The sequence below is a fragment of the Electrophorus electricus genome, chromosome 6, assembly GCF_013358815.1.
Source record: "Electrophorus electricus isolate fEleEle1 chromosome 6, fEleEle1.pri, whole genome shotgun sequence".
Lineage (NCBI taxonomy): Eukaryota > Metazoa > Chordata > Actinopteri > Gymnotiformes > Gymnotidae > Electrophorus > Electrophorus electricus.
Genome location: NC_049540.1, coordinates 9,347,094 through 9,364,488, shown reverse-complemented (window position 1 = coordinate 9,364,488; position 17,395 = coordinate 9,347,094). Strand labels below are relative to the sequence as shown.

The 17,395-nt window shown below is 41.7% G+C and overlaps 1 long non-coding RNA gene across 1 annotated transcript; it reads right to left on the bottom strand.

The window, feature by feature from the left end:
- Window positions 1–11,972: 11,972 nt before the first annotated feature.
- Window positions 11,973–15,291, bottom strand: LOC113587448. Its single transcript, XR_003411741.2, has 3 exons — window positions 15,204–15,291; window positions 14,614–14,822; window positions 11,973–13,182 (listed from the first exon to the last, which is right to left on the bottom strand). It is a non-coding gene; the product is annotated as an uncharacterized LOC113587448 (long non-coding RNA).
- Window positions 15,292–17,395: the final 2,104 nt, after the last annotated feature.

Sequence of the window (17,395 nt, the reverse complement as noted above, 5' to 3'; positions counted from 1 at the left end):
TAATTACTGTTTCGCGTAATCTCACGTCGTCAAGTCACTCTGATGTCTGTATTTAGATAACAGGGAGATCTGCGGTAGTCATGTATTATAACCAGCAGTGCAAGCGCCCAAGACTCTTAAGGGATCTTAGTCGAGGGTAGTAGTTGGCTTCTAGACGACTATACGGGAGTTTTTTTATTCGCTCTCTCTCTATCATCTTCCTGCTACCTGGGTTCACAGTATTTTGATACTGTTATATAATTTATAATAAAAACATGATTTGTGCATTAAAACAATTATTAATAGTTTTCTAAGTCTAGCATATTATTACTATTCACACAGTATTACCATTTTTATTTACTCTACTACTCATTCTTAGAAATACATGCAACAACATCCTCTTCCTCATCACTGATAAACTTTTATCATGCAAAGCAAAAGCACACCTACTTATTCACAATCTTTACAGTCCTTAACATCTACCCAGCAATTTAAATGATTTCTCTCCCTTTCTCTCTCTTCTTTTTGTGCTCTCAAATACATGTTCTCACTCCTTCTCTCACTTTTCTCCCACTCCCTCTTTCTCTCTCCAAACTCTCTTTCTCTTGTTTCCATTTTCTCTACCTCTTTCTGCATCTCCCTCTCTTTCTCCATCATCCTCTCTCCCCCTTCTTCCCATCTCTCTCTCTCTCTCTCTCTCTCTCTCTCTCTCTCTCTCTCTCTCTGATCCTGTGGCTCTCTCCGTTCTGTGTCCCTCATTTTAGAAGATTGCTGAAGTGTTAATGCACCTGGGCCCCACTCCACCAAGCCATCTCAATCAGGCCTTAATGGCCCTCCACAAAGCCAGAGGCATTTAGACCTTGCATCCAAAGCCCCTGTGTGCCAGAGACCAGCTCTACAGCCATGCAGCCCTACAGCCAAGTGCATGCACAGAGCACACAGCACAACAGCACACATCTTCACACAGCCAAGAGACCCTTCATACTTACTTCTTTTGTTCAGAGGGCCCAGCAGATCAAACCACGGCATTATCCTGAGATAGAGTTTCCACCTTTTTTAAATGATTGTGCATTTACGGCCTATGAATATTAATGCCTGAGAATACAATTTTTCCTTTTTCTCTATCTTTTTTTTTTTGGCCAAGGGGTAGGGGTGGGGTTGGTGGGGGGAGCCGGAGGGGGGATTGGAAGAAATGGAGATGCTTCGAAGGATGCCTTGATGCTTTTAGTCGCTGCTTTCCTAAAGGCATGTGATCATAGTTTTATGTTCATGTATTCCAGAGCAAGAGCATGTTTATGTGAATCATAAACAATAAAAACTGTAATGATTTGCATAAAGCTGGCAGTACACTTTTAGAGACACTAAGTAAGCAAGACCCTAACACTGCACTTCTCTCTCCTTCTCTCTCTCTCTCTCTCTCTCTCTCTCTCTCTCTATCTCTCTCTCTATCTCTCTCGCTCTGCTTTACCACTGCTATCACCACTGATTCTCTGTCCTAAAAAAGCCAAGAACCAAAAATGGAAAGTGATGCATTCTGCATTTTATATCACTGAAGCAGAGCATCACTAAATACATCATAACCCTATCAAATATATGACTCCTTCAGATTATGCTTTGCCAGGTTTGGTATTACCATTTTGCAGGTGCCCACTAGACATTTTCCACAAATCAGTTTAACAATCTGTAATGATGACCTGTAACCACTGAAAAGCCAGTATGAAATATGGTTTTTATTTTCTCACCCCACTGATGTGCAACATATCTTTGCACAGTTAAAACATTAGGCCCGTCAGTACACCCAAATGTCACATCATTGCACTGGGGATCAGATTTACAGGCCAGTGGAGCCTGATGCACAACTCCATGAACAAGCTGGAGTGATACCGGCAGTGTCACAGGGAAGCATCACGAGTGGTTTCTGTGTGTGCAGTAGTCAAAACATGTAAAACATATGAGATGGCTGTCATTAAATGATTTTGGAACACACATATAAGTGAACACTACGCTGTTACTCACCTCCAAGTAACTGCATGAATTTCGATCCATTGGTTACACGTTATTGCTCTGTAATCAAAAAGATGGGTCACAATATAAGAGCACTAGCCTACCATCCTTGAGTCATAGTTTCCCAATAGGGATAGAAAAAATATTCAGTAAGACCATCACCTTCTAATAGTGTCCATTTTGGCAGTGGAAGATGCTCCCATGTGCTGATCTGAGAGAGTTTTACAACTGCCTTATAATGGTTAGGATTTGCATATCAGGGAAGGGGAATAATTCCAAGTGTAAAAGACCAAAATCCTGTACAGCCAAGATGAACATCCGTAAAAGGAGGCTCTGCCACTGTCATATCCTGTGGGGAATGCTGGATGACCTTACGGGTTATTTTCTCACTCTGGTGGCGCACCGGGTTTGATGGCAGATCCATCCCTGTCTGTTTGCCCACTCTGCCCCCTTGGTGCTGGTGGGCAGAGCCCAGAACTGCCAGATCAGCAGTTTCGCCCTGCAGTGGGAGCACTTTAGAATCACTTCTCACATCGCTGTCTTTATAAAGTATTAAATTAATTTTGAACAGCTCCATTAGGTTTATCAACACTCTGGAGGCTTACGCCCTTAACACGAATGAGCACTCAAAGGTGACCAAGTGCAGAGAGTTAGTAAAGTTAATTGTGAAAAAGCACAGCGGGATGACGATAGGGATCAGTGGACCGTCCCGATAGCCCTCACACACGGCGGTCTGCTAACACATCCTGCCAGAACAGCAACGGTATTCAATGTGCAGTTAGAAACCTGCCACTTTAGACATGCTAAAACACAATGTTATTGAAATGGTTTGCATTTGCATGGCATAGTAAAATTTTATATACTGTATATCAACTCACATTCATGGTACTGAAATGTAGTTTGAATGTGCTCTGCCCATCAAGCTGGAACATGCAGTCAGTTTCAGCTGTAAATGAGAAGCGGAGAGTGCAGGAGTTTCACCCAGCTGGCCCAGTACTAACAAGCTCTCCTAAATGACAATAATCAGATGCTGTGGAGAACGGTTATGAAAGAAACCACATCAGAACAAAACAGGACTAACAATTTTTATAAATCGAACATGGTCATCGACCCAGCCCTATTTATAATATGTCTGATCCGAGTGCACTTTTAGAGGATACTGTGCTGAACATGGGAAAGGGGTCATTCACATGCATATGAAAACCATCTACCCAGGAATCATGCTGAAGCCCACCGTAGTCAGCAGTATCCTCGCCGGAGCCTTGTGTTCATCCCAGAGAATACAGGACTCTTCAGAGAAGTGGGGAAGTCTGATGGAGCGCCCCCCCCCAACCACAGACACAAACACACACACTAGGCCTTCATTGTGTGACTGTCACAATCAATCACGGTGCTGAATGGGCTGCCCTGTGCTGGGAAGGAGGGCAGCAATCACACGCCTCATCAGGCACGCGTGTTTGCCCCACGCAGGAGGGGCAGTGTTCCTGCTGCTGCCACCAGCCACCGTCCCACTGTTGCACTGCTGCACGCGAGCCGGAGTCCAGTCTTACCGGATTTAACTGAGCCAGAAAGGGCAGTACAAACTGACAAGCACCATATGATTGCGGTAGGATAGAGTTATGTTTTGTTTTTTTCTGATCACAAATACAGCGAATAATGGCTAGGCTATGGAGAGATAATGAAATGACATGGTGCCATGACCACTGGACAATAACAACAGTAACAGCAAGAGCAACAACACCAACATCCGTGCCTTTTTACGTCACCTTCATAGTCCGGGTTTTCAAACCTGCCCAGTTTGTGAAGCCCAGCCTGCTTGCGGTCAAGGCTAGCCTTTTAGCGCTAGCTGATCATTAGCCCGCACCGACTCAGAGCGTGAGCCCGGCTGCCCAGCCAAGGCTTTCATTGTTCTAGCCCAGAGGCTCCATCTGGCAGTTTTTACTGGCCAGCGATGGCTTCCTCAGCAGGTGGCAAAACTGTCCAAAACTGCCCCCTATAACCCTAACCCTGCAAACCCCCCTTCACCACAACAGGCAAACTTACTCTCAGCATCCAACTGCCTCCACAAGCCCACCGCGCCTGCTGGGGGTCAGCGTGCCAGATCCGCCCTGGACGGGTGACACCATTGCGCCCCTTTGTGTTGCACTGTTGAAGTCTCACGGTGAGCTGGTGCCCAAGTGTATCTGCCCAAATAAACGCTGTTGAGGGGCAAGCATGACTGTGGAAGCAAACAGTGATTACAGCCTGTCTGTACTTACAGGCGACTACTGTAACAGCACTGCCGGCTTCTCCATCCTGAATCCAAACTAACATCATGTTAAACATTTAAATATGATGTTGAACAATTCATTCAGAGAGAGAGAGTGAGAGAGAGAGAGAGAGAGAGAGAGAGAGAGAGAGATTGAAGCATTAAGACAATGGGATGTTATAGTATTCATTTAACACATGTCCTCTGCAGATAGTTGCTAATGTTCCTCTAAAACATGCCTGTGTGCAGCAGTGGGATCCCCAGCTGTGGCCTCGTGCCTGGAGTAAGTGTGCTTTGGTTCAGAGGGTGACGCTGCGTCTCAAAGAGCATCAGCCTCGGAATATTGACATGCTAATGATGTGCAGCTATTGTGACAAAAGGACAAACGCCTCCACTGGACAGGGCCACAATGGCCCTTAGCCGGGGCCTTGACACTTTTACAGCCCAACATGTGTCGCTTGTTTCAGCTTCAGACAATGGGCACCGACAACTGTTCCTCCCTTGTGGAATCTCAACACTCACTGGGCCTGTTTGGTTTTTTTTGTTGTTCTTATTTTTTTTTTTTTTTGGCAGGGCCTCTGTGTGTCACAGCACTTCTGGTGACCTCAAGGGCCCCTACTTTAGTATGGCTGCTTTGTTATGCTTTGTTTTTCAAAAGTGGCATGCTGGACCTTAAACACAACAAACAACTTGCCCCAAGACAGACGCAGAGAGAGGGGTCAAAGTTCAAACCACTTAAGTGAGGATAACCCTCAGCCAGCCGTGGTTTCAGGGAAGCCGACATGTCCGAGACACCGTCTGACTCCTAGGTGGTCCCTGCTCTCCCTGCAGACAAAGAGCAAAGCACTTGAGGCCTGAACCTTTTGGATCATATCTAAGCTGCTACATGCTGCTAAATATTGGCATGCTGGTTTGTAATATTCTGAAAATCAAAATGGATGAAAGTTTCTTTAAAAAACAAAGGCATGAAAAATGTATGAATGAATTATTATAAACTGTAATGAATTAAGGCCACACAAAATAACTCAGAGCTGGAGAGAAATGCTGACAGTTCAAGAATGAAAGTCAAACTTCATTATACCACACTGCTGTTTCCTATTTGATGTTTTATGTGGAAACACATCATATATTTGATTATTTGTATTCTAGAATCTGCTCAGAAAAATTTAAATTAAACAAGTCACTGATAACAAAATGGTTAAAGAAGCATATCCACACAGAACTTTATATTATATGTTATTTATAGTATATGGATTGTGAACTTTTAGTAGGATTTGCCCATTTTTAAACATCTCTATTAGAAATTTTGCTAAGGATGATATTCACATTTTCATGAGAGCCCATTATCTTTGATGTCTATGTTGTGTCCTTTCCAGAGAATCATTTGAATCAGTACATAGCACAGCAAACTCCTCTAATGATGGATGTAATGACTCGGCTGTGAAATTAATGTATTTATTATTTGTAATTTATCCACATATTAATCACACTTGGTGTCAGTGTGCCTCGGACAAATGGGCTGTCATGAAGACCAAAGAGGTCAGGTGTTTAAAAGCTTGCATTTATCATGGTGTCATTATTACATGTCATTACTGCTGAGGTAGTCTTGATTAGAAAACAATTCATTGAGCTTTCTGCAAATCATACAGGTGTAAGCGCAACTTGCCATCACGGAGATGACATTTGTCATCCCCCCCTGCCCTCGTGACCACCACTCCCTCAGATTGTTTTCATCATGGAGTTATAACCATTATCCTTTCAGCGCCTTTGGAAGACCTTAGAATTAGGAGGGGAAGAAGCTGAGTAAGTCAAGACAGTCGAAGAAAAATGAGTAGTCCTGTGTTTTGAGGGGTGGGATTGTTGGAAGGGTCGGTCTGTGTCAGGTGGGGGTATGTGGTGGTGTTATTGTTCTCTCTCTTTCTTTCCCTCCAGTGCTGGCAGGATTTAGAAATTATGGATAACGGAGAGCTCGCATGACTCCTGGCCCATAATCCTCCAGGCTAAGACTTATGACCTACTTTCTTGGAGGAGCTGAACCCAGCAGCTGAACCAAGCAGCCCCTCACTGGGGTATATCAGCTCCTGCGTAGCCTGCAGAAGGGGGTTAGGGATCGAGGGGTGGTGAGGAGGCAGAGGGGCCAGACAAAAAGAGGACAGACTCCTATTCACCAGGGGCCTCTTCCAGCCAAAATGGAAGAGGACAAAGCCATGACTCAGCTCTCTGCATGTGCATTCTAGCATAAGAGTCTTTGAGGTGCCAAGACCATGTGGCTTTCCTTATATATTTATATGATGGCAGTGTGTCTGGATTGCCCATCTGGATGTACCAGTAACGACATTACAAGAATGGCAGTATATAAGCTTCGATTTTGTCTTTGCTGTATGGATTCAGCAAAATTTCTGTTCTTGTTCTTGTGACTTGAGCTCTCTAGTTGTTTATTAAACCAGTACAGAAACGAAGCTTAAGATGGCTGAACTGTAGGAGGCGGTTTCACCCGCTAGCTCTGCTCCACACAGAGGGAGGATCCCCAATTTATTTTTTATTACCAAACTGCATTAAGCGCAGATCATCCACTCCTACCAGTAGAGAAACTCTTGCCACTCCCCCTTCACTATCTTGGCCTTCCTCCTCAGCATTAGCTCATCTTACTGGGATGTGTTTTTCCCCTTTCCATCGTGGCAGAGATGACCTCCTTGAGCGAGGTGCACTCCTGCATCACTCTTTTTCCTAGTCCAAGGCAGACTTTAAGTGTTGGGGGCTAAAATCCCAAACTGGTGAGGAGCGACTGGGTTCCCTTAATCCTTTTAGCCCTTGACTCCAGACTGTGCTCAATTCACCTCGAACCAAAGTAGGCCAAGGACCAAGAGGGAAGTGGGGGGTGTTAACACGTAGTGAAGCTTCTTGATCTCATGACACAATGACGCAGCATTCTCACAAAACAAAACAAACATAGAACAAAGATCTAACCATGTATCATAACTATGTGTCATCAGTCATATGTGTCTCTAGAAGTCCCCACTTGTGCTGGTTTGTTTTCCTTTTTTTCTGACAATCTTTGAAAGGTTAGTGTTTGGTGCACTGGTGAAGGTCCTTGGAGAGCAGCACTGCTTCAACATTCTGAGGGCCAAGTTGTCATTGGTCTCAATCTAGATGCACTCTAGACCCAATATGAAACCAACACTGTCACCAGCTATGACACCAACTGTGTTACATATCATGACACCAAATATAACACCAGCTATGACACCAACTGTGTTACATATCATGACACCAAATATAACACCAGCTATGACACCAACTGTGTTACATATCATGACACCAAATATAACACCAGCTATGACACCAACTGTGTTACATATCATGACACCAAATATAACACCAGCTATGACACCAACTGTGTTACATATCATGACACCAAATATAACACCAACTGTGACACCAACTGTGTTACATATCATGACACCAAATATAACACCAGCTATGACACCAACTGTGTTACATATCATGACACCAAATATAACACCAGCTATGACACCAACTGTGTTACATATCATGACACCAAATATAACACCAGCTGTGACACCAACTGTATTACATATCATGACACCAAATATAACACCAACTGTGACACCAACTGTGTTACATATCATGACACCAAATATAACACCAACTGTGACACCAACTGTGTTACATATCATGACACCAAATATAACACCAGCTATGACACCAACTGTGTTACATATCATGACACCAAATATAACACCAACTGTGACACCAACTGTGTTACATATCATGACACCAAATATAACACCAACTGTGACACCAACTGTGTTACATATCATGACACCAAATATAACACCAGCTATGACACCAACTGTGTTACATATCATGACACCAAATATAACACCAGCTGTGACACCAACTGTGTTACATATCATGACACCAAATATAACACCAACTGTGACACCAACTGTGTTACATATCATGACACCAAATATAACACCAACTGTGACACCAACTGTGTTACATATCATGACACCAAATATAACACCAGCTATGACACCAACTGTGTTACATATCATGACACCAAATATAACACCAGCTGTGACACCAACTGTGTTACATATCATGACACCAAATATAACACCAACTGTGACACCAACTGTGTTACATATCATGACACCAAATATAACACCAACTGTGACACCAACTGTGTTACATATCATGACACCAAATATAACACCAACTGTGACACCAACCAAACTCCAGCATGTGTCTTCAGTGTGAGGACCTCTTCACATCCACAGCCTTTTGCCCTCTCAGTGCTTCTGAGAGAAAGGCGGTTTGCTGTTTGGGTCGGGTAGACAGGCAATGGGTTCGACATGGCCAGTGTCGTTAGAGCTCCATCTGCTGAAACCTGAGTGTGTGGGGAGGGCTACTTCGGCAACTGTGGATGGCTACCCTGGCAACGTGGGTAACCCAATCCAGCAGAGCTCCCTCAAGCATCTGCTCTCTGCTAACTTTGCAGCACTCACAAAGTAACGCAAGAGCACCTGCACGTACAGCGCAACATGTGCAACTGTAACTTAAAGTTCAGATAAGCGTTCATTCCATAAGCATTCTAGACTTTTAGTATAGATAAATGACTTTTTCCATTAGAGTGATTTTCACAGTTGTGCGGTTAGAGTGACGTGAATAACAAATGCAGTTTCATTAAGCACATTAATAATACTGGTCATGTTCTGTTATTTGCGCTTAACCCCCCCCCCCCCCCCCCCCAAAAAAAAAGAAGAAAAAAAAGAACAGGGCATTAGATTAGATTTTTAATTAAGTATCAGTTAGATAACTCAGCATACTCTGGGGAAAGACAATTGATCTTTCATTGTGAGGGAAATGACCTTGCCTACATGAACAAGCACCTGTGCAGTCCAACAGAACACTGCCCCCTGCTGGCAGCTACAGTACATTGTACAGTGATATTGAAGTTTCCAAAGCTGGTAAAATAATGGTATTTTCCCACTTCTGCCAATCCCTTACTTTAAGGCAGCATTCAATTCTTTATTCTAAAACAATCAACCATCAAAATACTTTAGAGCTTGGGATCAAATGATTGTGACCCTGAGTTTGCTATTACCTTGATTTGTCCCTCAGGAACATAAAGAATCACCCTCAAGTTATGATTTTCACAAGAAATGTCCCTAATGTCCTAATGTTTTCTTCTGATGCTCAATTGCTCTCCAGTAATCAGAAACAACAAAAACGACAGGGATGACAAACAATGACACTAGGCTTTAGTAAACTGAAAACATGCTGTTATCTTAAGATGCAAATCAAAATGCCATTCTACAGGGATAGCGCATCAGGTGGGCCCTCATCTCTGGGCTTGTTCTAAACTAAGAGCTGCTCTTGCCATCTTAATGGAGAAAGGAAAAGAGAACAACAGGAATTATATCACAACCAAAACACGCAGAAAAAAGGCAGAGCATCCACGAGACTATGCAGCTTGGCAGGTTAAGGAGTGTGGTCTTGGCATTGTGAATCTGAGTGATGAGATTTAAGAAGTTTTAGGAGAGAACTGGAAAACTTCAACCCCTACTAGACAGCTGTATAGATACAGCTGAGAACCTTAAGTAGATACTTTAACATCAGGCCTGTGGTTGGTCATAATGGCACCACATTTTTTTGTCCCAGAGTATTTAGTGTTCATTTTAGTTTTTATCTAATGTATAACTTCTCCACTATATTTGCCCTTATTGCTTATATGTTTCACAGTGCAATTACACATGGCTGTATGATGTATTCTAAACACACTGGTGTGTGAGCTAAGTGCTTAACAAAGGGTTAACACTAAATATTGATTTATATAATTTAATTTTTTTTGTTTAAGCGACACCAGGGTTCTCTGATACCAACAATGGGTGAGAACTAAATCCACAGCCTGCATTATAAATGAGCGCTCAAACACCTTAAAAGACTTCTGTCTGCTTCCCAAGAAGGGTGTAGCATTATCTTCATCTGGTTTTGGTAACAGATGATCTAGTGCTCTGTGCTCTGTTACAGTTACCTCCAGTTGACCTTCCTCTTCTGTAACCAGAGATTAACATCTGCAGATTTTGATCCGTGTCATGTTAGGACTGCTATCGCCTAGGCCTGCACCAGCCATATTAAAACCAGACTCTGCACTGGGTAATAAATGCCCAAGGGAACTGTTGGTATCTCTGTGACTTCTCTTGCATAGTCAATTTTTTTGCGGGTGAATTTAATTTTTTTTTTTACGACTGCAAAATTTGACAGTCTAATTGGATTCTGTCTCAATTACATTGATAGAAAGTCATGATAAGTCTAAAGCTCAGTGCTATGACATAACAAAAAACCCCAGCGAGAGACACTGAAGTGCACTGCACATATGGCTGCTGATGAGGTGGCTTTTCTGTGACAGTCAACAGTCAAGAAAAAAAAGATAAATGATTACAATGATGCAATGCTAAATTCGCTCAAACAAATTACTCTATAGTAGTTATATCTCTATAGAAGCTATAAACTGTATGCTACAATATATGACCATATAAAAACATAGTGTTTTCAGTAGTTCAATAATATTGTATTAAAATAGATTTTAAAAAGAAAATGACCATCCTCAAATGTGTATTAAGTTTTTGCTTAAAAAAAAAAAACCTTTTAGAAAAGAGCACAGTTAAAAACAAGCAGCTTCTGCTTTGACTGACACCGGAGTGCTTTCAGAAATCGAGTTCTGTGTTTTTAAAGTCTAAAGCAGTGAAGTGCGAACCATTCACGCCAATCCTCAGATTCAGCCAGAGCGTTTTATGATGTCACATCAGAACATGACAGCTTATTATTGGGTCTAAGACTAAATTAAATTAAATAAGTTGCTTGGACATTTACCGATTGGCAAATTAATTTTTGACTTTTTTAAAAACTGTATCCTCTGAAACAACAACCATCTGTCTATGTTACCCTACTCCTATTGCATAGTGATCAAGGTGATTGATTTTACTGTTGTAAGACTGGCTGTCACCTTATTGGGATGCAGTTCCTTATACCCTACTGAAATCAGCATAAGAACTACAATTATTGAAAACATTATGAACAGGAATTTAAAACATTTATGAGCACAAATTTAAAACAACGAGTATGATGTTTTTGTGCTTGATATAAATGTTTAATAATGTGCTCAATTCCAAGAGCATTTCTTAGCATGTGCAATACACAGAGCATTATGTTCGGGTTACACAGTTATGTAGTATGGAATATTTTGAATAATTCTGTAAGGAGCTATGCTTTTTTGTTTTTTCTTTGCTATCTTTGAGCAATAGTATTTAAATGTGTAATAAATAACAATTACTATTGTTAAGTAATAATTACTACTTGCTATTATATAATTATTACATTGCTATGACAGTTTTATTACACTCTTATTACATAGTTATTAGACATTGTTATTACACATCATTATTACCGCTTGTTATTACACATTATTCCATGTTATTACATAATTACTGCACGTTGATATTACATTATAATACATGATTAGACATGTTATATTTAAAACATTATTACACTTTCTTATTACATTGTTGTTACAAATTGTTTAGTTATTATCTAAAACACACACACACACACACACACATATATATACATATATATATATGTACGTATATATATATATATATATATATATATATAACAAATATACATATAAAGAAATATATCTTGACTTAGTCAAACTGATTCCTCAGATATTTAAAGATCCTTACACTCCTATAAAGGTCAGTATTGGAACTTTCTCTGAAGAGAAAAAGGACAAACCAAAGAACAATTAATTAATGATCATGGATCATTTAAAAATAATAATACCAAAAAACCCCCCCCAAAAAACCCCTCGGTAATTTGACCGTTATATTTACATGCACTTCAGTAACACAACATGTGGTAAACCACATTACTGCGACGCAGGGGAAAGCCCTCTGCTGCCTTTGCCACTGGAGCAAAATGATGACCTATCTGCGTTGGCCACAGATTTCCTACGAGGTTCTGGGCAGATATCAGTCAGGTGGGTGTTGATGGAGAGACAGAGCCTACAGGGAGGGTGTATAAATGTGTTGGTGGTGGAACTGATCGTGAAGGCTCGGCAGGCATACCCAACGTTTGAGAAGGCTGTGCAGAAGGAGTTAGCATCAGAACACCTCCTGAAGGCTTTGCTGCAGGGACTGCATGTGCAACTCCCAGCTCCAGCCAGCCTACAAGCGACTTCTGCTGAGGAAGAGAGGGATGAGGGGTGGGCAGCAGACAACCCTCAGACAACCCTCAGACAACCGTCAGACAACCCTCAGACAACCGTCAGACAACCCTCAGACAACCCTCAGACAACCCTCAGACAACCATACTACAGCCAGGAAGCCAGGCCGTCGCTGCGGACAGTAGCGTAGGCCGGTAACAGGTCGGTGCCCTCATTGACACAGGCTCGTCGGTGTTACTGCTGCAACCAGGCGTGCTCCTTCACACTACGAACAGCACATTGGATGGCAGGGAAGTGATGACCATACAACCCGAGCTCATCACCAGCAGCCGAGTCGATATGAGAGGGTAGGAAGAGGTTTCTGGTCGTGGGATGTCTAAGCGGAGGGCCCGAGTTCTGCCTCTCGGTTCAGGCAGACCACATGAGCAGCTCCCTCGTCCACATCACCGACAGGGCCAACGGAAAGCATGGGGGCACCAGCAGCAAGTCAAGAGGAGCTTTGAGTGACACAATGCATGAACTGCAGAAGCAAAGCAGGTCAGACTTTACAGAGGACCAGGAACATGGCCATGACAGCGGCAGCTTCTGTGTCATTATAGCATACACAAATCGATCCAGTGCAGCACGGCATCGACCCTGGTGATGCAACACCGATTCAGTTCTGTCCCCACAGGCCAAGAACGAGGCTGTGGAACTGGAAGTGAAAAAGACAAAAGTCTTTTGGCAGCACTAGTGTTCTTGGTGAATAAAAATGTTAATAGCTGGCTCTTCTGTGTGGACTATCAAAGGACTGTTTTGGTCCATAGGGACCGGCTACTAGCCCCATGAAAGTGCAACCTTGCAAAGCCAGAAATGCCATCGCACCAGTGGACACTGGGGGTGTCAATTTTGGACCTGCTGAGGTCTGGCACATATGACACTTGAGCTGGCCAAGTGAACAAGCCAGGGTTTCGTCTGCGGTGAAGACAGTGAGCAAACAAGGGTTTCGTCTGCAGTGAAGTCATGGTGTGAGCAGCTTGCACCTGTGCGCTTGGAGGAAGTTGTATAGGCTGTCTGGGTTTCTGGGCTGGGAGGTGTCTGACACAGACGTGGGCTGTGGCCCTATGGGTGGGAGGAGAGGAGCACGGCAAGGATTTGCAGCATGCTGCGTGCCTCTCTGCTCACCTTTATTAGTTCAGAAATGTATTGTTCTAAATGTTGTTATTATAGTGTAGTTGTGTTATAACTTGCTTTTGTTAAATCATGCCCTTTAGTTAGTGTAGTGTTAAAAAGAATGTTATACAGTCTCTGTGTTGTGGATGTCTTTTCTTTACCTCTGCATTGCCCGCATCAAGAGTCGTTTATCTCCCCTGCTTAAATTAACAGCCTGTCTTCTTGTACACTGATGCTACAATACAGTATTAAATATATCACTTTTACTACTTTTACCTAGTCTTGGATTACATAACACATTACACACAATGCCATTTTATATATATATAAAACATTTCCTACATATTTATTTAAAAAACACTCACAACCTTAATGCCTATTTGGTTTCAGTGAAATTAGAACATCTGACTAAACAACAAAAACAGAGAGAAGAAAACAAAATAAAGACAAAAAGAATAAAGAAATAAAAACACTATTAGGAATGGACTGTTTTGTTTTGGGAAAGATATGCTTTGCAGGGCTTGCATCCAAACATTTATTTGTTTTCTTTTTGATGTCCTTCTTGCTGTTTCTTAACCCCAGAGACCCTACACTCCACAGACAGCTAAGGGCTCTTGGGCTAGTAAAACAGAAAGGAACCTCACACACTAGCACAATCGCAAAAGATCTCATAGTGCCCTCGAGTGGTCAATATATTTACTGCAAATACTTACATGTCAAATGACGTTATTACTTTTTAAAAATGCCTTTTTCTGAATTAAGAAAAAATAGGTTATTTAGATTCTTATGAAAGTAAGGCTTCTTATAACAGAAGCAGCTAATAATAATAATAATAATAATAATAATAATAATAATAATAATAAAGCTAGAAAACGTGGTAAACGAGATATAAGTAATTTTATACACAGTGTTATATGAAAAATGATGAAGCACCCTAAGGCAGATTACAAAAGCTATTACAAAAGCTATTTACTTTCAATCAGGTAGGGATCGTGGTGAGGTGAAGCAGGCGCATGTTAGAACCTTCTCAAACAGCAAGGGGAGAGAAATCACTGGCACCCCATATACACACGCCAGAAAACGACGGTATGACCCCAGCTCTCACGTAAAATCATCGTGATTTCGCCAGTGAGAACCACACCTTCCAGCACCTTCATTCCACACACAAGTGCTGCGGGGAGCCTGCGGAGAAGATGAGAACCACTTGTTCTGGCACGTACAACAACTCGTGGGTTTGCTGGAGAATTCGTGTAACCAAAACACATACACAGCTAAACGGTCTACGACAAAAGAGGGCAACATGGACGTACACCTGTTTTCAGACTAAGATAAAAATTTCGCTGAATTTGATTACACACTAAATTTAAAAAGCACTTGATTGCTAACTGAAAATGTAACCATATTTAATGCCTCCCGTTAAGTTACTTAAATATATAAAATAGCTATTAAAATATAGATAAAATATATAACAAGCTAAATAATAGCTAAAATAGCTATAAAATAGATCAGATCCAAAATGGACGTTTCATTGTACTGTTCGTAAAACGGGCAAGAAAGAATTACCTACACAGCGCCCAGAAACGCCCAGAAGATTGGCTCTGTGTTCACCAACAAGGGTAACAAATCACAAGCTCATGAACATGAATGTTTTTATTATCGCCTAATTTACCATTCCGCTTTCGGTCAGTGGGCTGGACGGAATCAGAGCACCCCCTAGCGATTATATAAAAATGAAAAATAAGAGCGCGCCAAGCCTTCTCAGCCTTGTTGAGTCTGGTCGTAAAGAAATAAAGACGATACCTTCCTTCTTTACGGTTAATTTAATACAAGAAATCTGATCAAATGAACGTCTTCTAGGTCGAACACACACACACACACACACACACACACACACACACACACACACACACACACACACACACACACACACACACACACACGACGTTTTCTTCGTGTCATGGAGAGATGGAAACATTTGTCCCTAGAAAAAGCAAAACACAAAACAAAGCAAAACACACACACAAAAAGTCAGTTTACTTTTTTCATGGGCTGCTGTAGAATTTCTTGTTATTTTACAAACGTGGGAGTGTATGTATGTCCACCAGAGGGAAGCAGAGTGTGGAAACCTTTACATATATACCGGTCATTCAGCTAAGACAGCAATAAAGCGCACGCGCGCGCGCGCGCGCGCACACACACACACACACACACACACACACACACACACACACACACACACCTCACTGTAATGATTTTAACAAATAAACAGCTAGACAGATAGACAGGTTGATTACACAGGAGAATCCCTAAGTATAATAAAAAAGTAATTTAGACAGGTAAAAAGGTATTTATGATTTGTAATGTAGGCCACAGAACATTGTTACTGACAGTTTTTTTTAAATCACTACATTTTATTAGTCATTAGTGTTGTTGAAATTAATTTCAGTATTCAGCCACCAGTATTCAGTAACATTCGAACTGTCATAACCATTTTTCTTCCACAAGAAGCAAATGTTCTATTCTGCAAATCTCAGACAAAAGCTTGTGTTGTTCCTCAGCTTTCCCAGTGGACACTGGTACGCCACAGGCTCCAACCTAACAGAACACAAATAGCAAATTCCATGAAGCGGGAAGCATACCACGCAGTATGAGATAACCACTTCAGGGCCAAACTCCACTACAGCACACATCTCTGACCAAAGAAATGCTCTGAACAGCAACACAGCAACCAGCCATGACTACTACGGCCAACTACGAGACCCGAGTGCCTTTGAGCGGTGGTGGGGGGTGATTAGCACAGTGCAACCGGCTTTACTGGGTTGCAGGACAGGGGCTGGAATAGTAACAGTTAGGACAACAGCACGTACTATGAACCTGTCCTGCGGTCCATACAGAGGAGTGGCTCTGAGAGACATTGACAGTGGGTGCAGGACACTGCACCGTGCAGGGATGATCCATAGAAGCTGCAAACTGGGACTCCAACACTGAAAACAATGAAGTTGAACCATAAGTAGAGTTAAAGTGCGGCCAAGTCAGTTACTTGAAATGATAATTATACAATTCCAGTTTAATCTTTATACAGTTCATAGTTCACAGAGTGATAGGTAGTAGCACTACATACTGTGTGCTGTCACTTTATGCTTGAGATTAAACTTTGCTCACTTTAATCTTTACCCATAACCTGCTCCTCTGGCAATGTTTAAGATAATAATATGTTTCATCAATGTTTACTGTATAATATGTAGAATATATAAAATAACAATCCATCCATCTCATTATGCACTGTCAGCCATCTATTGTCCTGCCCTCTCCAGTCCATTGTGATTGTTTAAACTGCTGTATAATGTTTTGGATAGTTTACTTCATATATGTATTGCATTTACGGTCTGTTTGCACTGTCAGCTGTTCATGTCAATGTAGTATCATATCCTGGAGAAGCTATATTTTGTTCCTCAGCAGGTCTAGTGAGAAGAAATGACAATAACGTGGACTTTGACGTGGCTTGAACAGTTTACGCTGCCGACTGCAGTGATGTCCAGCCTGTTCAGATTTCACTGTGCTCTTTCCTTCTATAATTTCCTACACAAAGAAAATGTGTTTAATGTTTAATCATCTTAAATGAATCGTGTCACTACCCACAAATACTGACACTGTCGAAAGTATTGAAACAGATTTTTAGAAATGTTTTAGCTACAAAAAAAACAAGGTATTATTTTTTTCATAATACTTTCATTAATGTTTTTTAGGAATTTCCT